Below are 9,842 nucleotides of genomic sequence, written 5' to 3' on the forward strand. Positions count from 1 at the left end.
CTGCTTAAAAAGCAGTTAAGCCACAAAGTGGAATTGGAATTAGATCTACTGAATTCCAAGCCCAGAAAAATCACTTTGTGATTTTGCCTGTCATTATGTGACACTTACACTACCAAAAATAGAACTAAAGATTCATTTCATGCTTTCAAAATAACTGCTTTTAGAAAAACATTTATAACCACTAGTAAAAATGACCCAATGAATCATAGCAGAAATTCATGTTAATGTCATGAATGATGGTGAAAAGAAGATACAGCAGTGAAAATAATTAGTTCTAATTGTATGTTTTTAATGAAAAAAAAGCCTAATTTTAGAAAGTCTGTATTCAGAACAATATCATGGCATAGTTACCAAAATGATATATTGTCATATTTTCAGCAGCAAAAATTATCCATTATAAATTGTCAGTGTCTTATTTCATTAAGAATAAATTGTGGAATTTGTGTCAAAACACATAGCTTATTTTCTTATTATTTGTTAGATTACAGCTTAATATTATATTTCCCACCTATTCCTTTTCAAATAATTGTTATTTTTCAAAAGGAAAGCATAAGTGTTCTAAATTGAACATAAACAGATAGTTTATTTATTTGCTTATGTTCAAGTTATCTGAGGTTACCTGGAACAACAATAAAACAACTAGCAAAATCAAACAAGAATATATCTTTCTTCTTCATATTCTATAATTGCAAGTTTAAACTATTACAAAAAAATTCTCATGATTTTATGTATTTTACTTCTGATAAAATTTAATTAATACCTTTCAGATATAACAGATCTTAACCTTGTAATATTTATGTAATCACTCCACAAGCATTTCCATTTCCTGACTCCTACGTATATTCCAGGGTTCATTCATTCATTTATTTTGCTAGTTTTGTCACAGGAAAGTGGAAATTGTGTAAATGTGTGCAAATGTTTTCATCAAATTGCTATCATGTATACTAGAATACAGATGCTTTCTCTTATATTCCTTTCCAAAATCTTACCAAGTATTGTTTTTATCTACAGCTTGCTAATGTTTACATAGATTTCTGATTTTGACATGCAAGTATGGTGAAGGACTTGTGACTGCATGAGCTATGTATAAAGACAATGACAAGCAACAAATATTCCAGATACTTATCCATCACATTTAAAAGTAAAAAAGAAAAAAATAATCCTTTAGTTGCTATACCTGATTGGCACTACGATGACCACATGGTTTGTTCCCCTAAATCAAATCTATTGGGTTTTATTTAATTGTCTTTTATTATATAGAATTTTATATCTTTTATAGATGTAAGCTAGTGTGTGTAAAATAATTGCAAAAATATATTAGTATCAATGAGGAGAATTAAGGATTCCATGGAAAGGAAAATAGAACAATAGCACAATTTATAATGCTTCCTCAAGCACATGGTAATCAAGAGAGTAAATTTAAAATCAGTAATCTGTGCAAGAGAAAACCAAAACTGGAAAAAGAAGACAGTTCATTTAGAGAAGAAACTGTGATGATAACCATGAGAAAGTCACATAAACTATATGTATCCCAAGATTAAGATTTGTCTTTCTCTTCCATGTTTGTAAGAACCTTGAGAATAAATTCTGTGATATAGTTGTGCAAGCCTCACACAGCTCTTAATTTGGGGGCTTTCCATAGATAATTTTTCAATATCGATAATAATAAGAAAAAAACGAATGCAGGAAATTTCTAGACATGGCAAACAAGAAGAGTAGGGTAGAAAGCTGCAGGTATTAGAGTTCCTGAAAGTATTTAGACATAATTAAGGGCACTATACCTTGATAATCTCCTACACTAGGCAGAAAACCTGGCTTTCCTATAATCACCAAGTAGAAGAGACTGGTGAGGCTTCGTCACATTGAGGGGGAGGGATAGAGTCTAGAGGTGTGGCTCAAAGAAGGCTTGCTGAGCTACCAGGAAATATAAACATTTTAAAGTCAAAGTGAACAGTGTTTCACCTTTGGGCAAGGTGCTACGGCTGTGGTTCATTTAACTTTGGGGAATTTGTTCTGTATACAAATATTCCTCACATACAAAATAGTTTTTTGAAATTTGAACAACTTAACTTTGTCATTATAATAGTATAAATATCTGTTTTGTTCTTTAACATTTTAATTGACTTTCATGAGTTACTCATTTCACCTTCAAAACAATCTTATATGATGAATTGTTACCTGCAGAAGAGTCTAAGCACAAGGATTTATTTATTATTATTTATATAAATATACATACATATTTAAACTACACATTATTTGGGTATATTTAAGTGAAATTAATTTTAAGTGAAAAAGAAAAAGTTGTTGACTGAGAAGAACTCTTGAATTTCTAAAAAGGCTTGTCACAGAAAGTGCTTTCCTGTTCTGAGTGAAATATGATACATGAAGATAAGAAAGAACAATAAAACACCAGATCCTCTTTGCATCTTTCAGGTATTCATTCTCTTTAACAATAAAGTGAATCTTGAGACAGTAGAATTATAGGAAGAAAAACAAACATAGAAGTACTCTCTTTTATGAAATTGTGATAACTTTGCTCACAGTCTCCCACCAGTATCTTTCATTAGCAAAATTTTGTCAGGTCTCAATTTCTATTTTAACATTTCCTCTTCCATTAACCTGGATACCTGGTGATCTCTGTACATGGTATCTTGCCACAAATGTCAATCTCAATGACTCAATATGTTTCATTATATAATTCAAATGAATGGTGTTTGAATAAATAAAGAAAATGATTTTACATACCTTGAACATCATAAAAATGACCATAAAACTTAGAAGCTTCATGACATTCTCCTTCTCTCCCAATCTATCCATTCTCTGTCCTTTCAAATTTTCATTACAATTAACTGTCACTAATAATTAAAAAATGGAAATGAAGAAGTTGACTTGGTTTTTCTTCTTTTTTTACTGGAAATAAAAGTAGTTTCTACTTCTGTTATTTACTGTCCTCATCTCTTGATAGCTTCCATTCAAACTTATATTACTACATCCTTTGATGATTATGTGATTCCCACTAAAATACTGTATCTTACCCTTTTCTATCCATATTTTCTATTTTCATTGCATCCATATACTTAGTCTTCTCTCCATCCACTCTTTCTATCATCTTAATGTTCCACATTTGAAAGGTAAATATTCTTCCATTTCTCCAAGTCATGCCTTTTATTTTATTTATTTATTTTTAAAATTTATTTCTCTCCCCATCCCCCCACCCCCCCAAACCCAAGTTGTCTGCTCTCTGTGTCCATTCGCTGTGTGTTCTGTGTCTGCTTGCATTTTTGTCAGGGGCACCCAGAATCTGTGTCTCATTTTGTTGTGTCATCTTCCTGCATCAGCTCTCCGTGTTTGCAGTGCCAATCCCGGGCAGGCTGCACTTTTTTCATGCTGGGTGGCTCTCCTTATGGGGCACACTCCTTGCATGTGGGGATCCCCTTCATGGGGGACACCTGCGTGGCAGGGCACTCCTCGAGTGCATCAGCACTGCACGTGGGCCAGCTCATCACTCGGATCAGGAGGCCCTGGGTTTGAACCTTGGACCTCCCATGTGGTAGGTGGACATCATATCCATTGGGCCAAATCCGCTTCCCATGCCTTTTATTATCTAGTCTAATTCCCTGTTTCACAAATGAAAACCACACACTCTAAACAGGCTAAAAAAACTGACTCAGACCATAGAGTTACTAACTGGAAAGACACATCAGGATTTGTATTATGACTCTCAGTCTAATGTTTTTCAATCATATTATAAGTATAGATTTCTCCCTTGAGAAAAGAGAGCTTAGATGAAAATATTACTAAAGTTTGATATTCTTATTTAGAGCTGCTATTTCCAATCTTTAAGAGTGTTTTGAATGCTTTTATAATTATTACAGTACCTACATATATTTTGGAAAAAGAAACATGGTGTCATATAAATAATAAATTCCTTTTAAGTGCTAAATTCAGACATTAACTCTTTTCTAAAAATAAGATGGTAAAAAAGTCCCTTCCACCACTTCACCTACTGTCTCTAGATCTCATGCACACGTATTTTTTACATGCAAAACTCAATTTTCTACTAATTTAAAAGAACATTGAAAAATGGAAAAATCAAGTCTCTGCTCCCTTTCTGCTTCAAGGAAACTTAAGTGGAAAAAAACAATCCTGAAAGAGTGCTACGTTCTGCCTTTGATTCCTCCCCTTTCCCTCTTCTAAGAAACTTTTCCTAAACTTCAAGAAAATATTTCCTTGAAGAGATCTTCAATTTTTTTGTAATGCTTATAATTTCTAGATAATGCTGATAACTTTTGGCTCCTTCTTCTCATCTAGGGACAGCATGTAAAATGAAACAGCCCCACACTTAAAACCAGTAAGTAAAAGGGTGAATGATGGGAATATCAAATATCCACTCTCCTATCAAATACCTGAATATCCAAATATTACTGTAAATGCAAAAGATTGCATCACAAAAAACAATTTCATTTAAAAAAAAATTAAACTAGGATCTTTTTAGATAGTTAGAAGTGTCAATGTATATTATTTTCCAGATCTGAGGACATCATCACTTAGATAAAAGATATATAATTTATAGAAAATTGGAGTCCAATTGTACTTCCAGAATGTAAATATTAGAACCATTCAGTCTAGTCCAACTGACCCCAAAAATACATTTCTGCTCTCATGAAATTCTAATTTTGTGGACATAATCTATTTTATTTACTTTTAGTGTTTCCTTACAATATTTTGTCTCAATGACTTATATGTCTTTCGTATGGCTAAAAGATTTATTTCAATTTCTTTCGTTAGCCCAAGAGGGGACTTCAACTGAGGTCACTGTGTCCCAGCTTTTTAATTCACTCCCACAATTTCTAAATCCAATTGAAGATTAAGAAACAAACACTAAATGTTCCAAAGAAACCTCTAAATAAATACTGTGTCTTAGCTGTAACTTAGCTTAGCCCCTATCCATTTACTTGGATTGCTGACAGTTTAGGCTAAACAGAAAATCGTGTTAACAATGGATTTTTTTTATACAATTGACATGATTTTGAAGTCTTATTTTATACTTTTCTTCTTCAGGTGATTAATTACATTGAATAAAATCAACATACACATCAACTGAATATTAGTTAGCATGTAGGACATTTTGGTAATGGTAGAGATATTGGCTGGATAAAACCAAAACTTATTCAAATATTAATCCCTTTCCTGCCTCACAGCTATTAAATATACCTGGATTTTGACTTGTGTCATACTGGTTTGTGGGAGAAGGCTTCACAGAATAGATGTTTAGAAGATCAATCCTTGGAAGAACACTGTCAACATTTTAAAATGTAGATTTGAATATTTTATTATTCTCCTGTATTCCATGCAATTTTATAATATTTTAAAATTTTCAAAGATATTTTCCAAGCTATCAACTTAAAAAATACTTGGTGGTGGGTAGTAGGTCTTTCTTCTGATGTTTTTTTTTTTTTTTCTGGGATGCAATTTATAGCAAAAGGTGAGCACAAAATTTAGTAATGGAATTGTATATGAATAAATAATTAATTTTCATTTTGATAAATGGTACTGTTTACTTCTTTCTATAATTTCTCATTTATTTGCAGGATCAATGTTACTATTTCTGAACCTGACTGTTACAAGATAAATTTCTTGCCTAGAGTTTTGACAGAGAAAACAAAATCATTCTTAAGTTGCTCTTCTTATTCTTAATTATGTTTGAGAAATTTCGGTGAATAGAAATTACACAAACAAGGGACACAGAGAGAGGGTACATAGAGCTTTTTATATCAATATGTTATATGACCTGATAACTATAAAACATGCTATTGATTTTACATAATTATCTCTGTTGACTCTTCTGGATTTGCTTTCTCAACTTTTATTCTACTCTCCTAATTAGAGGGTGGGATGTTAAATTATATTTTCTAGACTCTTTTGTCCATAGGCTTCTGGATGTAGATTTGTTTCTGCCAATTACATTAATTTATATGACCTTAGAAAGGAGAAATGCGACAGTGACCATCTTACACTAGTAAGAAAAGTCATAAAGTGTGGAGACAGATTTGTTTTGCATCATTTCAAGTGTTTATGTTCCCACTTCTGGGTATCCAGAGGCATATCCAGAGGCAATTACGCCAGCAGAAATAGAAGGAAGGGTGGCTAGTCTTGACTGGAGCTTCCTGATTTCACGAAGTGCAGATATTGAGGTGCTTTCTTGAGCCAAAGTTTCATTGATGGCTTTTGAGGTACTATTTCCACCAATGGATTAATGACTGTGTCGTTCTGAAGCCATTTATACAGTCACTACCTGGAAACATGTTTTCAGCATTCTGATGATTTTGTATATATCTAAAGCCCAGTATTAATAATCCCTTGAGATAAACACCCACATCAATTCCTGTTTCCTGCACTGGACTTTGATATAGTAACTTTATTTTGGGGACTCTCTTAGATTTAATATGCTTTTAAACCTGTATCTCTCACAATAAAGTTCTTTATTATGTACAACTATAGTCCATCAACTGCATTCTGTTTGTCTTACTTATGGAATAACAGCATTATTTGATCCTCAGAAGAAGAAATGAGTGACTTACATGTTTTTGAATTAAAAAAATAAAATAATAGGACACTTTTTTTTTAAGATAAATTTTTAAAAAAATTTTATTTATCTCTCCCCCACCTTGTGGCTTGCTTGCCATCTGCTCTCTGTGTCCATTCACTGTGCGTTCTTCTGCTTGTCTCCCTTTGTTGCGTCATCTTGCTGCACCAGCTCTCTGCGGGTGTGGGCTGCCAGCTCTCTGTGGGAGCAAGCCAGCTTGCTTTCATAAGAAGGCCCTGGGACACAAACCCAGGGCCTCCCATATAATAGACGGGAGCCCAATCCATTGAGCCACAGCCGCTTCTGACTTTTCTTTTTTTATTTTATGCTTTTCAAAGATTTTCACTTATTTTTAAATAATTTATTTTTCTAGTACATTTGTGCATTTGATGAGAACTTCCTATACTAGAAAATATAATGATATTATAACATTTATTTTTATTAATTTATTCACAAATAATTTATTGATGACTTTGGATTGAATTTAGAGTCTATAGCAATTCTTATTTTATTTATTCATTTATTTAAAACTTTTGTTCAACATAAGAAAATATTAAGCATTTTCGTAGCCAACTGTTAATAGAAAATAACATGCCTGAGGTGCTGTTAGAGGGCATAATCATGTAAACCTCAAAATATGTGTCAGTAAAAGATTGTGTATTTTCTTGTTAGAGATGAAGAACAGGTGGGATGTAAGAATTCACACAAAGTTCTCTTTGATTTATAAATTAGGTAACTTGCTTAGCACTCAGCTTCACCAATCATTAGTAATCTTGGATAAATTTTAATATCTGAATCTGATTTCCCTAAGCTATAAAATAGGGCTAGTACTGATTGCCTGACATATGTTAGCTGCTCAGTGTTTATTGGCTCCCTATCCCATTTCCACCCAATCACCTTTCAGAACTATGTTCAGTAAAGAATTTTTAAAAATCAGGGTGCTTCATAGTTTTACCTGGTAATAACTTTTTAAAATTTATATTTTAGGTATATATTTAGGTATATATTTAGGTATATACTTATTATAAGTATACTACATATAATTACTGACTCTAAATTCAACACTTAAGAACTTGTACTGTTTGAAATTATCCAAAATGCATAAGAGTCTGCTAAGCAATGGATAAGACATAGTTTTAGACTCAAAGGCCATTCTTAGCACAATTTGCACAATTGTGCAAACTCCTAGTTTTACTTCTAGGAAAGGAAAAGTGTCAGAGAGCCATGAAGACAGATATTTGTCAGATTTTTATTGATTTGGGTGGTTATGGCATGACACAAATTAATCTAGAAACATCTGGCCCTAATGAAGAGTGTATATAAAAGAATGAATTTTGGATTTAGAAATTATATGCTCCTATGTCTACTCTAAAATTCCAATCCAGTGGGACTCAAAGCAGAGTGTATTTTGATTTTTAAAGATCCATGAATGAGTCTGATGCTCAAACATGTTTTATTTATAATATATATTTTACATAATATAATATTGTATGTAATATACAATATGGGAAAATTGTAATACCTCTAAATTATTTTAAGTTTCAACACCAGGTTTTTGGACAGAAAAAAACAGACGAATTGACCATGGCATCAGAATCTGATTATTTAAAAGTCACACATTAAAAAATAAAATTGCAAAATCAGTTTGGACCACCAACAGATGAGTTAGTAGAATTTTCTAAATGACAAAAATTATTGTTTTTAGTATTAATTTAAAGTTATAGCCCATGTGTATATGCCTACCTATGTCTAACTCCAGAAAAGAGATTTCAGGAATGCGAAGAAAATTCTCAAAAGAATATTCTTTTGTTTTTCCGGAATAATAGGTATAAAGTAAACATTTATGATTAAGATATTTCTCCTACCCTGAGTCTAAGTGTGACCATGCAAGTTACACTTACTTCACCTGTAATATTTTATGGAAAACCAGTTAATACAAAATATTGAAATATTTTGTTCTGGCTAACTTTTCTACCTGCTATTACAGCAGGAAATCAAATAGTATGTGGAAATTGGTCCCATGAAGAATAAATCCAAATATCCCCCTTACCTTTTTTTTCTGTTGCTTATAAAAATAATTGGTTTCAATTTTATTTATTGAGCATCAGCAGTAGTCAAACAATTTCTCAGGATATGAGGCAGAAACTGTTTGTAGCATAACAGTATCTATTCTCTCTTTATTCCTTATTAAACAAAACACAGTGTTTTTTTCCCAAGTTACATTTTGACCAACTTATTGTTCGTCTGTCTCTTGCTATGAGAGGTCAGTGTAGGACAAATTTCTGATCTGTGGGACATAATTGGGAATCTACTCGGTGTTTCTGGTAATGTCTTTGATTTCCTGGTAAATAAAAGATACCGTTTACATTATTCTCCTTTCTTCCTTGAGATGAATGTGGAGTCTGAGCTGCAATAACCAAATTTCTCTCACCTAGACAGAAATTTCCCTGATATCAGGAATATGGCTTGTTTATCTCTCTCTCCTCAATCAGGTTACTTGACATTTATTGAACTGAATTAAAGACTTTAGACTTCTGAAACTGTGATTCTACTTATTCTGAATTAAATTCTACATTAATAATAAGCATACTGATTTTCAAAACTTAGAAAATTTTTGTGCCAAGTCAATTAGTAGATGGGACCAGGACAGCGAACTACAAGAGAAAAACAATTTTTTTTTTTTTTGCTGGGGCAAGGAATATACTAACAGTCTTACACAATATTCTCCTTTTTGGATTTTCATCCTTTCACACACGCAGGGATTCATATGACCAATTAAAATGCATTGTTAAACAGTTGCTTAACAATTGCATTCCTTAATGAAGTTCCTACTGAAGATTACAAAACGATCAGGAAAGTACATTTAATGTATAATTATCACAATATAATCATCATGATTAAGTGTAGTGTACTTTGTTGCCCATAACCACGAATTTTTACTTTTCATTTCTTTGCAAAAGATACACACAATCTCCATACTTATTCAAAATCCATACTTATTCAAAATAAAAATATTTTTGAGTTATAAATAAGCATTCTAATATTCTAATTGGACTATGTAGCAAATTTCAGATGTCAATTAGTAATTTTAAAAATATTGCCAGTCAACTTGCAAGACTATAAAAACCAACAACTGAATAAACAACAATGATAATCCCCAGAGTATCAAATGATCGGGGTGAAAGTTTTTGACTGACCTGGTTCTGGTTAAGCAGAGAAATGATCAACCCTTTGTAAGTATAAGAAACAATGCCAA

This window comes from Dasypus novemcinctus, chromosome 5 (assembly GCF_030445035.2).
Source record: "Dasypus novemcinctus isolate mDasNov1 chromosome 5, mDasNov1.1.hap2, whole genome shotgun sequence".
NCBI lineage: Eukaryota > Metazoa > Chordata > Mammalia > Cingulata > Dasypodidae > Dasypus > Dasypus novemcinctus.